This window comes from Sphaeramia orbicularis, chromosome 21 (genome assembly GCF_902148855.1).
Source record: "Sphaeramia orbicularis chromosome 21, fSphaOr1.1, whole genome shotgun sequence".
NCBI classification, from domain to species: Eukaryota; Metazoa; Chordata; class Actinopteri; order Kurtiformes; family Apogonidae; genus Sphaeramia; species Sphaeramia orbicularis.
Window position 1 is genome coordinate 55,344,823 of NC_043977.1, and position 17,046 is coordinate 55,361,868.

At 38.9% G+C, this 17,046-nt stretch overlaps 1 long non-coding RNA gene across 1 annotated transcript; it reads left to right on the plus strand.

The window, feature by feature from the left end:
• The first annotated feature begins 1,605 nt into the window (after positions 1-1,605).
• On the plus strand, positions 1,606-16,731 carry LOC115412772 (uncharacterized). The gene is made up of 3 exons (XR_003934385.1): positions 1,606-1,720; positions 2,247-2,252; positions 16,721-16,731. It is a non-coding gene; the product is annotated as an uncharacterized LOC115412772 (long non-coding RNA).
• Positions 16,732-17,046: the final 315 nt, after the last annotated feature.

The window sequence follows — 17,046 nt, forward strand, 5'->3', positions numbered from 1 at the left end:
GGAAGTGGTTATGGTTGTAAGAAGGAGACATCAAACCGATGAAACAAGACGCAGAGAACGCATTTTTCACCCTTCTGTGAACATTTTTGATTGTGATTAAAAATACACACCAACATTCGGCTACAGTGTGACAAAATTATGTGTGCCTGACAGTCATTCGATTCAACACCCCCCACAGACCTCCCAACTCTAAAATAAATCCAGCACTGCTGCCCAGCAATGCCATTTTAGAACTGCTAGATGAACTAAGGGATCATGTAGGACGAGTCACAAGGAGGAGTCATGCAATACCTTCAGTGACTAAACTCCTTGCAGTGTTACATTTCCTTGCGTTCGGATCATTCCAGCGCAATTGCCATTAGTGCTGGTGTATACCAGAGCAGTTTTTCCAGCGTATTGTCTCCATGACGATCAGCAGTAGCGGACGCAAAATCCACATTCAAACAGGGCGGTCTCCAAGACTTTGCACCTGTTGTAATTTGCGCAAGCAATCTGAGTAAATCACCTGCAAACCGCGGTTCAACCCCACACGCAAAATTCTACATTGTACACGCAAATTAGTACATGCAAGTTGGGATCTTAGTAGATCCAGCCTTTTGTTGGAATATTTAGGGATTTTTCAGACTCTTCTAGAGATCTGTATCAAAAAAGCCACTACTGACAAATCTATCCCCTTTTACTGGTGTTATTGGAGACTTTTGGAGACTGACGCGAAAACATGGATCGTTCTTTGTCTAAAACAAATCACTGAATATAAATCGGCCCCGCTGGCAGTTTTGTCTATTGTCTCTTTTTGGTCCATTTAGATCAGGGCTGTCAAACTCATTTTAGTTCAGTTCCACATTCAGCTAAATCTGATCTGCAGTGGGCTGAACCAGTAAAATAATAACATAATAATAAGTAAATAATGTCAACTCCAAACTTTTCTCCATGTTTTAGAGTGAAAAAAGTTAATTTACATATGAAAAGGTTTACATCTACAAACTATCCTTTCAAAAGTAATAACATGAACAAACTGAAAAAATAAGTGTAATTTTAACACTATTCTGCCTCAGTTTATCATTTACACATGTACATTATAACGTACAGATCACAGTGGATCTACAAATACACAAAACATTTAGTAAAAGGCAGAATCTTGTTAGAATTGTACTTACTTCTTTTAAGACATTTCAGGTTATTCAAACTTTTTTGCAAAATCATACTTTGTTTTAGTGAAAATACATGAAAATATTTACATTTACAAAGAGAAAAATTTGGAGTTGTCATTATTTCTATGTTATTATGATAGTATTTGACTGGTCCTGCCCACTTGAGATTGAATTGGTCTGAATGTGGAACCTGAACTAAAAGGATTGTTAATATCTTAGTGTAATTTTTGCATTTCACAAATTCATCCCAAGGGCCGGACTGGACCCTTTGGCGGGCCCCCGGGCGCATGTTTGACACCTGTGATTTAGATTGTTAATGTAGGTCTGAAAATTAAAAATGTTCTGGTAAAAAAATGTTCATGTTTTACTGTGACTTGTCGTCCTTTAAGTGGACCATAATGTAACCAATTTTAGAAATATAAAAGTGAATTACAGTGTAATAGCTGATTGGACTAATTAAAGGATCTGGACCAGAATCAGAAGAAACTAAATTCGGAAGGAGCCACTGTACTGAGCAACAATAATGAGGCAAATGCAGGAGTAACAGTTGAGTAGCCACTCTTATAATTGTTTTACAGTGGATAAAGTAAATTGTATGGGTTGTACAGAATACAAAAATAATAATCCAAACTGACAGAAAAAAGAGGAAAAAAAATATTGTGTGCACACTTGAAACAAAAAAAATTGTCTGTTGGGGCCCTTAAATAAAATAGAAGTTTTTGCAGGTTTTCTTGTTGTGAAGTTATTGCAAGTTCACCTGATTCCAAAAGTCCTTGCAGTGTGATGTAAGTGTGTAATATGTATGTGAATGAGTGGGTACGTGGATATCTTCTCGGTGCTGATCTTTCTTCAGGGTGGTTGGCTCGCCATCTATCACAGTAGGAAGTTTGTCCTGAACTTCAAATTCTTCCGTCCTCAAGAAAAAAAACCTGACCTGTAGACAGGTCACACAATTTACATTCAACACCGTCCATTCTCTGATGCATCATTAGGGATATCAAATGTCAAAAGATGTACACCATAACATCTAATTCTGACATAAATCTTCATCTCTATTCAAATCTTAAATCTCTATTTCAGTTGTACAACATTCAGTCTTAAGTGTATCATTTATGAGAACTAAACATTAAAGTGCTCACACATTTACCTGTTCATGTGAACAGTGTTTCAATAATACTTATGGTAAGTAACCATTAACATTCAAAACATCATTTATAACCATATCAGAACCATGTGAAAAAACATAACACTACACATTCTGAGGTAGACACAGAGGTATTAAAGAAGTGTGCTTAATGTACTCTTACACTATAGGCCTATTCATGTCAGAGAACTGCACCAAAAATTACCCTCTAGTTACCTTAAACTCAGTTGAAATAACATAACTGTTTCCAATAATTTGCATAGTACAAAATAAAATATTCTTTCACATTCATCATAACATACCAAATTACTCTTTTTTACCTTTAAATTGGCATTAGGAAAATTAAACACTTCCCCTTTAATTACATACACATCAGCATAAAATAATAAACACAATGTGCATATAGAGTATTTCACCATTATTCACTTCAGTTCGTTCTTATAAACATAGTAGCACTACTGTTTTCTTTCAACATCCACAAAACCAAGAGGAAAATCGCACCATAACAGCTAAAAAGACACATTTCTCACCGTTGCTCTCTGTGTATCAAGGCGGAGCCCGCCGATGTCGGACCTCGCAGCGGCTCTCTGGATGAAAGGTAAGCAGTTAGCCTGTTAGGCACAGAGCTAGCATTAGCATGGACGACGACGGTAAGCACCAACAAGTTTTTTTTCCCCCGCCGGATAATTGACTCGTCTTACCGACGTAACTCTCTCCTTCGTTCAGTCACTCAGCTCTGGACCTTCCGTGGGTGAGTACTCCGATTCTCTCTTTTCTCTTTTTCACAGGTAAACTCTAGGTTTTTCTCCCGCTTTCTCTTCCTCTTAGCAGGCAGCTACCCTCTCTCCTCTGGCTGGGATCGAAAAAGGACCGGAAGAGCAACGCGCCTGCACTTCGCCTCTGAGCCGACAGGCTGAGCGTGGCCTGCGTAGCCTCTGATTGGCTGCTGAAAAACTAGGTACCCCTCGTGGGACCATGCGAACTGAGATTAGAAATACAATAGGACAATTGACACTTTGCCGATGCAAAATAAATAAAGATACAGAAAATAAACAGTCTCTCCTTTTATTGTACTTTAATAACTGTGTGTGTTTTACACCTGGCTACAATAAGGTTAAAACCCAAACCAAACTGAAGGACATGAAGAGGAAAACCAAACAAAAAACAATAAAATAAGTAAATAAGTGAAGGAACTCCTCCAAAGTGTCTCTTTTGGGTCACTTTAGCCAGTGGAGAAATGACAGAGTATAGTTCATTTGTAGTTTTAAACATATTTAGGGTCTTTTTATTCTCACTTTTTGTCTCTAACACAATGTTAGTTCTCTCCCTTACATCATACATACATTAGAATTATGCAAATTAGGTGATGACATCATTTAGCGACTTCTCATGACTTTTAGGACAAACCGTAGATACTTTCACTCCTGAGGAGATGAACACACTGCACTTGATCATTCAGTCCAACATGAGAAACAGCTGGAATACAGTGGAACAGAACTGAGATTTGAATCCTTGTCTTGAAGATGATGAATATTTCAAATGGCTTTGTTTTTAAGATGCCTGAAAAAAAATTTTTTTTTCATATTTTTTCTAACAATGTGAAATCCTTGTCCTTGAAAACTTATATCAGGGAAATGATTACAAAAATAGTCCTGATTACTGGTAAAGCTGGACACTAGGTAGTGGAAAGTAGCCATCATACTATACACATCAGCACCTAGATTAAAAAAACAAAACACATTTGATGTCTATTAGTCAAGCAGTCATTGGTATGTGCTCCCCACATGGACAAAAAAAGCTATCCAACCAAGGAAAAAAGTACCTTAATTTATTTATTTTTTAAAATAGCATTAAACTTAACCTAAAACATCAGCATGTTTATATCTGGTTTGTTGTTCACATATTATTTACACAAAATGCTAATTTCTCTAATGAGGTTTTGATCATTTTTTGTATTGATTCAGTCACAGAACATCCCTGTTACCATGGTAATTACCTTTCACATCTCATGAATGTATTACCGTAATTTCTGGTCTCTGGGGCGTAGCATTGCATAGGGACACTAGGGACCCGTCCGTACCGATATCCATCCACTACTGTGTAGTCCCTATCAATCCAACTGCTGTCCGTAGTGTTTAGTCAGTGATTCTGGCACACAAAGGGTTAACAGTCGGTCTCTGCTAGAAGTCCTCTAACGTAAATATCGCTCTTCGATTGGCTCTGTGGTTTTTGGTACATGTGATTGGCCGTCCCCGCTGTCACTCCATCTACTTGTTAAAGGAACCTGTTAGTTGGACAGTTGGACCGCTAGTGCAAGTTGTTGATATGTTTGGCATTTGTTCTGCCTGGGTCACATCAGCTAGACAGATTTGAATATCAGTGGAGTCATTTACATGTACATTTGGACATGTGTCTATTCACCTGCATGTGTGCTCGGTAATTAGGATTTGAATGATGTCAAAGAAAAGAAAACTGGTCATAGACACTTCTTTAGGAGTCAAAGTGTAAGTTAGTTCAAGGGTCTAGAACTGTAGAGGCTCAACACAGACACTGAATAAAAGACACTATTTAATCCCAAACAGAAACACTTTTTACAGTTATTTTTTACTTATTACTTTCATGTATTTCTATAGAAGAGAGCAACTGTTTAAAAAACACAAAGAAAATTTGTCAGGAAAATACAATAAAACCTCAGATTGTAGACGTGATTTTATACATATTTTGAGGGAATAAATTACATGCAATAAAAATAAATAAATAAATAAATAAGACAGTAGAGAGGCTGGAGGAGGAGAAACTGGAGGAGAGGCTGTAAATTCCCAGGTGAGGTTCAATAATAATGGATATGTTCGTCATGAGAATAACTTTGCAGAATGCATTAAATTATTGTATTGTCCTTAGATATTCAGATACGCATTATAAACATGTCAATTACTGAATTTTTTTCTCTGACTATGACTGTTTACTTGTTTGATCAACTCGACATGACGTGAAATTATGATCGCAAATGCAAAAAAACAACTTTCAGGAGTGCTGCCTTGGAGCGCTTTAGTGTCCACACCAATGTCAGAATCAAACCTACTGCCTTGTCCGCTCTATAAGCCACTACTTTCTTCCACATGCTGTGAGCTCGTGGCTCAAAAATGATGTAGTTAATTTATGTTTTCCGGGCTAACGATCGATCCGGCTGTCGAAGAAGGAAATAGAGCTGCTGCATGTAAGCTTGACATCAATGAATCGATGGTGAGACGTTGGAGACGGGGTGGGTGTGGCTTATAGTACGGAAAGTACGGTATTTGTCAGAAAATGTGTGTTTGGTGGAAGAGCTGTTTTTCACCAAAAGTACGTTGAATGAGCCATTTTTGTAACTTAAAATGAACATATAAATTGAAAACGTAAAAGATTTTTTTAAAACAAATTTAGTCGAATATATGAAAGTATAAAAAAATATACAATATAAAAAAATGCAGGCAGTGCCTCAGGCCTTTTTATTTTTTTTTTAAAGAAAACTGTATACAACTATTTATAACAACAATCAGGTGTTACACAATGTCACACATCTGACTGGTTGATGTGGTTCACTTTACACCAAACACAGTGATATGGTTTTTTTTTTTTGGTTCTTTTTTTTAATGTAGTCACTTCCCTTAGACCTGTTTTTACCACCTCTTCCTTCACCAAACATGGTGACAATATTGTTGAAAATTTGGTTTTTATTATGTATCATAGGTCTGAATTTACTTGGTCTTTGAACAACTGAATCAAATAGCCAGATGGTCCAATCACCTGATTGGTGAGTCCCAGTCTTGTCCCGCCTCCCTGTACATTAAACAGGTCCAGAGGATGGATTCATCAGTTCTTAATAATGACTCCCATCTTTTAGGGGGTGAATTTCAGCCCCTTTCCTCTGGACGGAGGTTTTTAGTCCCAAGGTGCAGGACACAGCGTTATAAAAACAGCTTTGTTCCTGTTGCCGTCACTGAGCTCAAGAAGAAATAGCGACATTGCACTTTATTTACTTATTTTAGTTATTTATCCTATTTCTTTGCTCTATTTATTATTATTGTGACTTCAAATTGTGTTATTGTGACTTTAAAATTTTATGTTCTTATCCTGGTTTATATCCCAGACTGTTTTTACCTTCTCTGGGTTTTTATTGTGTTTTATTGTATCTTGTTATTTATTTGATCTTACTTATTTATTTTATTCTTTAATAATAATAATAATAATCTTTATTTATATAGCACTTTTCATACATTAAAAACTGTAGCACAAAGTGCTTTACATATCAGTTTAAAAATCAGTACCGCCCTCTTTTACTCATCCATGCTGTTATAGGCAAGGCAGATTTATTAGTATAGCACAATTCATACACAGGGCAATTCACAGTGCTTTACATGAATGGAAAAGAGACAGAAAAAAAACACACAATTATAATTAAAACATAATCAATAAAACATGAATAATAATCAATGAAAACAAAGTAAAAGGTCAGAGTGCAGAACCCTTTCAGTTGTTCTATGCACAGTTGAACAGCTGTTTTCAGCCTGGACTTAAACACTGTCACAGTAGAGGCCTGTCTGACGTCATCATGATGACTGTTCCAGAGTTTAGCTGCACAGAACTGAAACACAGCTTCACCTGTTTAGTTCTGACTCTGACACCAGCAGAAGACCAGTCCCTAAGGTTCTCAGGGTCCCAGATGGTTCATATGGGACCAACATGTCACAGATGTACTTTAGTGCGAGACCATGGACAGACTTATAAACGAGCAGAGCTGTTTTAAAGTCTATTCTCTGAGCCACAGGAAGCCAGTGCACAGATTTGAACACAGGACTAATATGGTCGCACTTCCTGGTTCTAGTCAGGACCTGAGCAGCAGCGTTCTAGATGGACTGCAGCTGTCTGTCAGCTGGTTTAGAGAGTCCAGTGAGAAGGCCGTTACAGCAGTCTAACCTGCTGGAGATAAATGCATGGATAAGTCTGTCTAAGTCTGGTTTACACAGTAAACCTTTTGATTCTGGCAATGTTTTTGAGATGGTGAAACCCTTTCATGCGTGAATTATGAGAACCTTAGTCAATAGATAAGCTTTATTACAGACTCATGGTCCACATTAAAAATCAAAGAGAGAAATACAGATACAATTAAAAAATAATAATAATAATAATAATTATCAATAATCAATAATTTTTTCTTGAGTGATTTTATTCCTCTTTAAGCATGTGAAAAAAATGCAATTCAGATTTTTTTTTTTTTTTAATAAACCTATTTTTCATGGAGTTACAAAAATGTCCACTCAGATCGACACCATACGTTTAATTTTTGAAGCAAAGACACATGTATTTAAACCCACCATCAGAAAGTGATATACTGTGTGAAAATATGAAATAAAAACATTTTTAAAGCTGCTAATCTGATGTTTTCTCACATTAGATCACACTCTAATACTAGTTATTACTCACTTCATGGAGATAATATGCAAAAAAAAACAACTTTTTCTTTAAGGAAACCCGTAATTACTGTCTAATAACAATTAGTAATTCATTTCCACTCAAACATGTTAGTGCAGATCAGGTTTATCTACAACAGCAAAGTTACAGTAATGGTATAAATGTCAGTGTATTATTATGGGATGGTGCATAAGTGTCCACTGTGTTGGCTGATATGGAACTAAAACAACAAAACCCATGAATATACAAGAGAACAGCTGGAGAAGAACTGTCCACTGGAGTGACCACTGTGCATGAAAGGGTTAATGTGGCTGCTGAAGTTTAGGTCTGAGTCCATTATTACCCCTAGATTTCAAACCTGATTTTTAGCTTTTAGAGTAACACTTTCCAGATGACTGCTGACACTTTCTCTGGGTTTATGTGGGCCAAAGACAATGACTTCAGTCTTATCTGAGTTTAGTTGGAGAAAACTGTTTTGCATCCACACAGTGATCTGTTGGAGGCAGTCCCAGAGTGAGTCCACAGGCCCATGTTCACCTGCTGTCAGCCAGATGTAAATCTGAATGTCGTCTGCATAGTTGTGATAGGACACATTATTACTGTGAATTAACTGGTCAATGGGCAACATGAAAAGACTGAACAAGAGGGGTCCCAGGATATACTGATGAATGGTGGAACACTGAGCACTTTTTGTCCTTTCCTGATGCTCAATCAAGTACCTGCCGAACGGGTTCAATGTCTGTCTTGTTGTAATGCCAAAAGCAGTCACTATGTCTGCAGAACAAACCTACCCATAGGTGTAAATAATGTAACCTTGAACCTTTGAACATTGATTTCACAGTTTAACTTTGACATTTGCACTTTCACACAAGTTAAAATGAAGACTCAGTGAGGCTCCGTATGCTGATATGTTGTTTTAAATTGGTTTCTGATTTGGACATGATGGTGCTTTCAGGGACTCCGAAGGGTTAAGGGGAAACACTGAAAGAATCCATGAGAAGAAAAACCCATCACTGACAGAGTCCAGAGAATTCTTATTTCCTCTCAGTTCACTACAATTGCGCAATGATGAAACATTGTTATGAAATTTTTTACTCACTGATGCCAAAAACAATCTCATATTGCAGTTTCAAGCATCTCCCTACAGAAACGTATCATCATGTGTACAAGTGCAAAGAATGTGCATCTAAACTCCCAAACGAAAGCCCATTGATTCCCTATGTGTTAAATGTGGAGTTTCTGAGCAGGAGCCTTTGTTTCTTTCTCCGTATGAAAATGTTTGCTGTTAAAATGAGCCATTCTGAGACGTGGATGGCTGTGCTCGTCTACACTTTTAAGAACCATCAAACAGCTCTAAATCCTCCTGCTCCCCCAGCCGCCTCACTTGCTCTTTCACAGGAGCCGCTTGTTTTTTCACTTTCTCTTTGAGTTTTTGTCACTGCCATTTCTGGCTCCCCCAAGGTTACCGCTGCCTTTTCAATCCATCATACCCCCAACGGTACCGAGTGGAGAAAAGAACAAGCAATACAAAGCCAGAGCATTCAGAGCCTTCAACTGTTTTCCTATTCTTCAAATGCTTGAATTGTTTTGAATACACAGCTTTTTCAAGGCTTAAAAGCCACGGCGCCAGAAATACTGATGACAAATCCTGTATTCTAATGTCACTGGAAACTGGTAAAAATGGTACAATGAATGCATCCAGGTGCAATTAAATAAAGAGGGATGATTCATTCATTCATTATCTGAACCCGCTTTATCCTCACTAGGGTCGCTTGGAGCCTATCCCAGCTACTTACGGGCGAAGGCGGGGTTCACCCTGGACATTTCGCAAGTTCATCGCAGGGCTGACAGAAGGATGATGATAGCATGAATTATCTTTTTCCAAATTCATAATGTTACAGATACTGCAGACTAGGGATGGGAATCGAGAACCGGTTCTTTTTGAGAACCGGATCCCAGAAGCTCGATTCCTTGGAATCGTTTGCCTGCCTGCTTAACGATTCTGTTTATCGATTCCGCCTTTGTTGCGCATGTGCGACGATGTCACACGTACGCTGCATTGCTTTGGTCAGAACTAGGAATGCACCGATACCCCTTTTTTCCAGACCGAGTACGAGTATGAGTACTTACATTTGAGTACTTACCGATACCGAGTACCGATACGAGTACTTAATAATCCCATTCCAGTTGTTAGTTCCTTTTGTAAATGTGCTTTATTGTCATTGTCATTAGTCTGACTGGAACAAAGTGCTGCTACTGACATTTAACCCTTTCATGCACAGTGGTCACTACAGTGGACAGTTATTCTACAGCTGTTCTCTTTAATATTCATGGGTTTTGTTGTTTTACTTGCATATCAACCAACACAGTGGATAATTATGCACCATCCCATAATACACTGCAATTCATACCATTACTGTAACATTCCTGTTCTTGATAAACCTGATCTGCAGAAACATATTTGAGTGTAAATCAATTGTTAGTTGTTATTAGACTGTAATTAACAGTTTGTTTGTTTGTTTGTTTTTTTAAGTTGTTGTGTTTTGTTGTTTTTTGCATATTATTTGAGTGAGTAATAACTACTATTATAGTATGTTAAAATGTGAGAAAACATCAGATTAGCAACATTAAAAAAACATTTATTTCATAGTTTTCACACAGTATGACAGTAAATGCATGTTTATTTGCTTCAAAAATTAAATGCATGGTGTCCAGCTGAGTGGACATTTTTGTAACTCCATGAAAAATAGGTTCATTAAAAAAAAAAAAAAAATCAATCACATTGTTTTTTTCATGCCTAAAGAGGGATAAAAAATACTCAGGAAAAAAAATCTTGATTAAGGTTTTCATAATTCGTGCATGAAAGCGTTAATGTGTTGGAATGAGTGTTTCTCAATTAATCCACCAGGGGGCGCCACTCTTAATTAACCAAAGTGGACAAATACCACGAAGAAGAGGAAAGTTTTTTGAGAAGAAGAAGAAGAAAGTCAGTAATAACAAACATGGAAATGAAAGAGGGAACACTAATGTGATACTAATATTGCAGCGTTTTCTCTGGTAAGGTTTAAAAGTTTAACTTCAGCAGAAAGAGAAAAGAGAAATGAGTGATAAGTTTGGTTTTCACTTCTGTTGGCAGCGGTCCACACTGCTCTGCACACCCGCTGGTATTCTCATTCTGTTTACGCATCCACCAGTACCTGGTAAACGGATGGAATGTACGCAGAGGACGGACAGAATGCTGCGTCCGTATCTGTAACGTTTCTTACAGTCAACATTACTTTTATCACAGTCATTTATTTTGAAAAATCTCCACACTCTTCACACTCCACACACATTATTCCTCCTCCTCGTACCTGCTGCACTGAACTGAGAATGTCACACGGCCGTAAGTGGTATCGGTGCATTTGTATCGGATGTCTTTTACGAGTACGAGTACACACACTGAGTATTGGAGCCGATGCCGATACTCCTATTGGTATCGGTGCATCCCTAGTCAGAACGTAGCCAACATGGTGTTGAGGCAGAAACAGTCTAAACAGACGACACCAGGTCCACTGGAACACTGTCAGAGCTTCCATTTCTTCAAAAGGGTGGAATCCCTCTAGTATGTTCAAACATTTGTCCACAGCATGTGATTCATTTACAGGAATGGCACATATTTTATACATGTTGTGGAAAAAATACTCTGCTCATTCGTCCTCAGAATAAGAAATGGTCATTTAGACAATCAGTGTCTTTTCAGTGTAATTTAATTGAAGCTCCAGCTACAGATTGTACAGAGGCAAGCTGTCTGCATGAGTGTACAAGAAATTACAGTTGGTCATTGTCTCTTATATGAAAACTAATTTTAAAAAAAAAGTCTGTGCCCGACTGGAATGTCTACGAGTACAGGAAGAGATAAAGCTGTCGTGATAAATGTCTGTGAGAACGCTCTTCTCAAACCCAGGCGTCCAAGGCGTCCTTGATCATTGGACTAAACACAAAGTACAACAGACCCCTGCTCTAACAGGACAAAAACCCCAGTCTCATATAATACTGAGGTCAGAGTTCAAACAATCTTATATGTAATATAGAATATATGTAAACATGCCATTACATTTGCTACTTAGCGGCGCTTGTGAATCTAGCGGCAGAGTGAACACCAGGCCGTCATCCGGGCCCAGTTCCGGTTCAGTGCGGGCAACAAACGTCGTACCCCCTCAAATACAAGTTTCTGAAGGTAGAGGAAAGGAAATGAGGTGCACAACAACAGGAGACGAGCAGAGTCGAACTGGTTCCACGTAGAAGAAATGCGGCAATAGAGGAATTAGTAAAGAGTTTTTAGTTTCACTTTCACTGTATGCCGCGCTGCCCCCCCCCCCCCCCCCCCCCAAACCAGGCCCGGCATCTGTTCTTATACTCAGTGCCAATGAAAATGCAACACTTGAAGATCTTTTTTTTTTTTTAAATCGATGAGGATTTTTATTCCATAAGCTCTTTGGAATCATAAGCTATTTCTATACAGTAAAGATAAAAAAATCACATCCAAATTTGTTGACAAAAAATAAGGATAAAGAAAGAAACTCAAGGACCCCCAAAACCAAAAGTCACAAAATTCAGTTCTAGAATTCAGTATGGAATATGACCTCCGTTTGCATTCATACAGGCTGTAATACGCCTTCTCATGGACCTCACAAGACTTCTGATGTTCTCCTGGGGTATATTGACCCACTCTTCCTCCAGAGCCGTAACCAGTTCCTGTGTATTCTGTGAAGCAGGAGTCCTATTGGCAACATGGCGCCCAAGCTGGTCCCACAGGTGCTCGATTGGCGACAAATCCCCAGAATAAGCAGGCCAGGGGAGGACGTTGAACCTCTGATCTCCCAGGAAGTCCTGTGTGACACGAGCAGTATGTGGACGTGCATTGTCTTACTGGAGAGCCATCAGTTCAGGGTGGTTTTGAAAGAAAGGCACGACCATGGGCTGCAGGACCTCAGCAATGTAACAGGCAGCCGTTAAATTGCCGTCTATGACAACCAGCCTCGTTCTGTAGTTCTCAGATATGCCTGCCCACACCATGACACTGGCGCCACGCCAGCGATTGGCCTGTTGGACACAGCACGCTGCATGCCGTTCTCCACGTCTCCTCCATACCCGTTGGCGCCCATCAGCTCGTGACTGGCAAAACCTTGACTCGTCAGTGAAAAGGATGTTGTTCCACTGTCATAATGTCCACTGAGAGAGCTGGCGAGCCCATATAGCGCGATTCTGACAACGCTCCTCAGTCAGGACCATCGCGCGGAACGGTCTTTGTGCGTGCAGGTCCTGGTTTCACAGGCGCCTTCGGACGGTATTTGCTGATTTGCATGGCTGGTTCCATCCAGGAGTCTCCCGAACAGTTTGGGTGGCAGTACGGAAGCGGTCCCGGAGGTGCTGCAGCTCAATGTAGCGGTCCTTAATAAGTTAAGACACATTTTTAATAATTAAAAAATTGGTCAAAAATTTAAAAAAAAAATCAAAATTTTTCAAAACAGTGAACAAACTTTGCAGACATTGTCCCAAGGAAGCTACATATAAAGTCTGAAATGAGTCCAACCAGTAGTTTCATCAGAGAAAATGTTTGAAGAAATTGCTAATGAGGACGGCGAGGAAGACGACGGACACAGACAACAACGACGGACACAGAACCTTCACAAGAGCTCCTGGCCTATCAGCGGATGAGCTGAAAAGGAATGAATACAAACAGTAAAAACCAGTTATTATGTTCAAAACAACAGTTAGGAACGACTGTCAAACCTGTCACACTTTGAAAAGGAAGTGAAAATATGTTCTGATGAAGAATCCTTTAAATGATTCTTACAAATGGATCCTGATTCTACGGAGCCCGGGAAGGGACATGAAGAGAAAAAAATTTATTGCGTTATAACGCAATAGTTCAAAAGTATTGCGTTATAATGCAATAGTTTTTGCGTTACAACGCAAAAGTATTGCGTTATAACGCAAAAGTATTGCGTTGTAATGCAATAGTTTTTGGTTATAATGCAAAAGTATTGCGTTATAACACAATAGTTTTTGCATTGGGATCTGCATTCTGGATCGGGCAGGTCGGTCAGGTCAGACACACCTGTACTTGCACTCCTGTACCCTCTGCGTGTGTAGTTCAGATGACCGTAACTCTTTCATTATTTGTCCGATCGGAAAAATTCCAACGGTTTCTGAAACCTGAGACTCTGTGCTTTATGGACATTCTTGGGTCAATGCGAAAATTTCACGGGCACCCGTTCCAGAAGCCGCAAAATAAGCCATTCGGTGACTGGGGACGCACACAGCAGAGCGGATTCACGGAGCGGAGAACCGGAGCGCACAACGGAGTGGAGAATGGATTAGAGTTTTGGAAAATGTAGGCAAGACGGACATCCACAGTTCCATGACCCCCCTGGACGTTTACGGATGGATCTGTGACCGAAGGAGCGACTGATGGAGCAACATGTGAAGAAGAAAGGTAACGTTCACCCAGTTCCATTTAGTGGATTTTCTACATGACTGAAGCACTGTCTGCTTTTTTCTATGGAGTTTTTACTTGTTTTACTTTATTGTTTGTGTAAATTGACGCTTATACTGCATGGTGGTTTTATAGAATAAAGTACCAACCATGTAGAATATGTGTTAGTTTGGAGTATGTTGGACTTTCTGTGCGTAAAAGTGCGCATGACGCTCTCCAAAATAAGAGCGCATACGCTGATGTTCGGTGACTTTTTTTCTTCAATAGTACAATTTGACCTTGTTTTGTTTGTCTAATACATTGTTCTATGTGTGTTATTTTTCCATGTGTCCACCGGAAGTTACATTCAAGAATGAAGAGAGAGAAGTCACGGTGATGCGCAAAGGCTCTGGTGATGAGAGCAGAGACTGAAGACAGTCCACACACAGATGAAGGACGGAGGAAGAGCCTGATGGTGATCAGTCCAAACACCACAGACATTCAACACATCCACAGGAGGACGGACTTTTGGTTTCAACAGACTGTTTTCCATGTACAAACTGTGCCACAGGAGCACTGCCTGGATCAGAGCTGTGAACTGACACAACTGTTTCTGCAGAACCACGAACATGAAGGCACTCTGCAGACACAGAACGGACAAATGCCCTGTGTGTGTGTGTGTGTGTGTGTGTGTGTGTGTGTGTGTGTGTGTGTGGGTAAAACACCTGTAGAGTTTGGATTTTTACCCTGTTTTTGCACAATAAAAGGCAAATACTCACACAGCTTGTTTTAAATACTTTTTATACTTTTAAAGTTCATATTTAACATTCAAATCTTGTATCCATGTGTAATTTCAGTGTTTTTCTGCTAAAACTAAAAAAAAAAAAAAAAACTAATTCCGTTTTTGTGTTTTTCGTCATTTTAAATTGTTATTACAGTATTAAAACAAACAGTGACTGCTATATTGAACATTCAAAGTGTTTTGCAAAAATTGACAAAACGACTCAAAGCATATTTTCCGACCTTTTTATGATCAAAATAAGAAAACAAGTCCAGGTGGACCATCTTAGGCTCAGGAGTATAAAGGATTTTAATCCAATGCGCACATCCTCCTGTCTCATGTGCAGATCATTCACACTCAGCGCACATCCACCTGTATCCATGAAGCTGCACACAGACGTGAAGCTGGGCAAATAGGAATTTAATTCAGAAACCGTTGGAATTTTTCCGATCGGACAAATAATGAAAGAGTTACGGTCATACTACACAGGACAGGGGGGCGTGTCAGACCTGGCACGGTCGGACCCGAACTGGACCACAACATATTATGTACGGACCTCAAGCAAAAGAGAGCATTTATGATTACATTATAACGCAAAACTATTGCATTATAACGCAATACTTTTGCGTTATATCGCAATAATTTTTGCGTTATAACGCAATAGTTTTTGCGTTATAACGCAATAGTTTTTGCGTTATAACGCAATACTTTTGCATTAAAACGCAATAAAAAAATTTTTCTTCATGTCCCCTCCCGGGCTCCGTATGATTCAGATCCAGGCGATCATCAAGGAGGAAAGAACAAGGTTATAATAGTTTTAGATTTTTTATTATAGTTTAGTTTTATTTAGTTTTGACTTTTTTTCTCTAATTCAGTTAGTTTTAATTAGTTTTTAGAGCAGGTTTGCTAGTTTTTATTAGTTTTCTTTTTTTTTCCTAAATGCTTAGTTTTAGTTTAGTTTTAGTATTAATTTTAGTTTTGTCGTATATTTTTTCTCTTCTTCTCCGTCGTATTCAAATAAATCCCAGACAGGACTCTGCTGCTTTCTCCCAGCTTTAGTCTCCATGTTTCCAGGTAGAGTGGGGACCAGAAGTGACAGACCATGAAGTGTCGTATGGTGCTGCTAGCTAAAATTGCTAAAGTGAAATAAATTGTTTTCGTATCAATCCGACAATTGACAAAGATGAAAACAAAGGGAACTGTATCCATATTTTTTATCCGTTTTAGTTAGTTTTGTAAACACACAATACAGTTTCAGTTAGTTATTTTTTTCTTTTAATTATAGTTTTTATTTATTTCACTTAACAAAAATGTTTTTCCAATTCTAGTTTTCATCATTTTGCTTGTTTTTGTTAACGATAATAACCTCGCTACCAACTACTGCGGTAAAGAAAAGGTGCTTTGTGTAAGTGACCTGGATTGCACAGTAGATTCATTAGATGGAGTTCATTGTCGTTGACTGTCGTAGCTGTGTGTTGAAAGATGGGTCAATAACCAGCATCACCTGCTGTCATGTTTATTGCCTTGTTTAATAATCCATCTTCATCTTGCCAGAACAGACTGTCACATGCATTTGCATGATGAAACAATGGGGCATATTTGGAGTGTCAGGTGCTTCTGTCTCGAAATAATGGTAATGTGATCATGAGCAGAGATGCAATGTGTGTAATTAAACAAGAACACATTGGATGAGCGCAGTGTGTCAAAAGTGGGTGTTGGAATGTTATGATGAGCAATGACAGAAGCCTGGTGGAAGCAACGTTGGCAAGCTCCTATTTTTACAATGTTTGTTTTTGAGCAGAAGAGAAAAGACACTGGTGGAAACTAAAGGCTCATATGTTCGCTTTACGCACGTTAATGGGTTTGTCTGTTTCTAACGTCATGTGTCACTGCCTTCATACTCCCATGCGTCCTGTATGTTGGAATGAACGTTTCTCGATCAGTCCACCAGAGGGCGCTGCTCTTAGTTAACAAACTGGCTGAATACCAGGAAGGAGAGAAAAGTTTTTTAGAAGAAGAAGAAAGTCAATAATAACAAACATGGTGACAGCACAGGAGG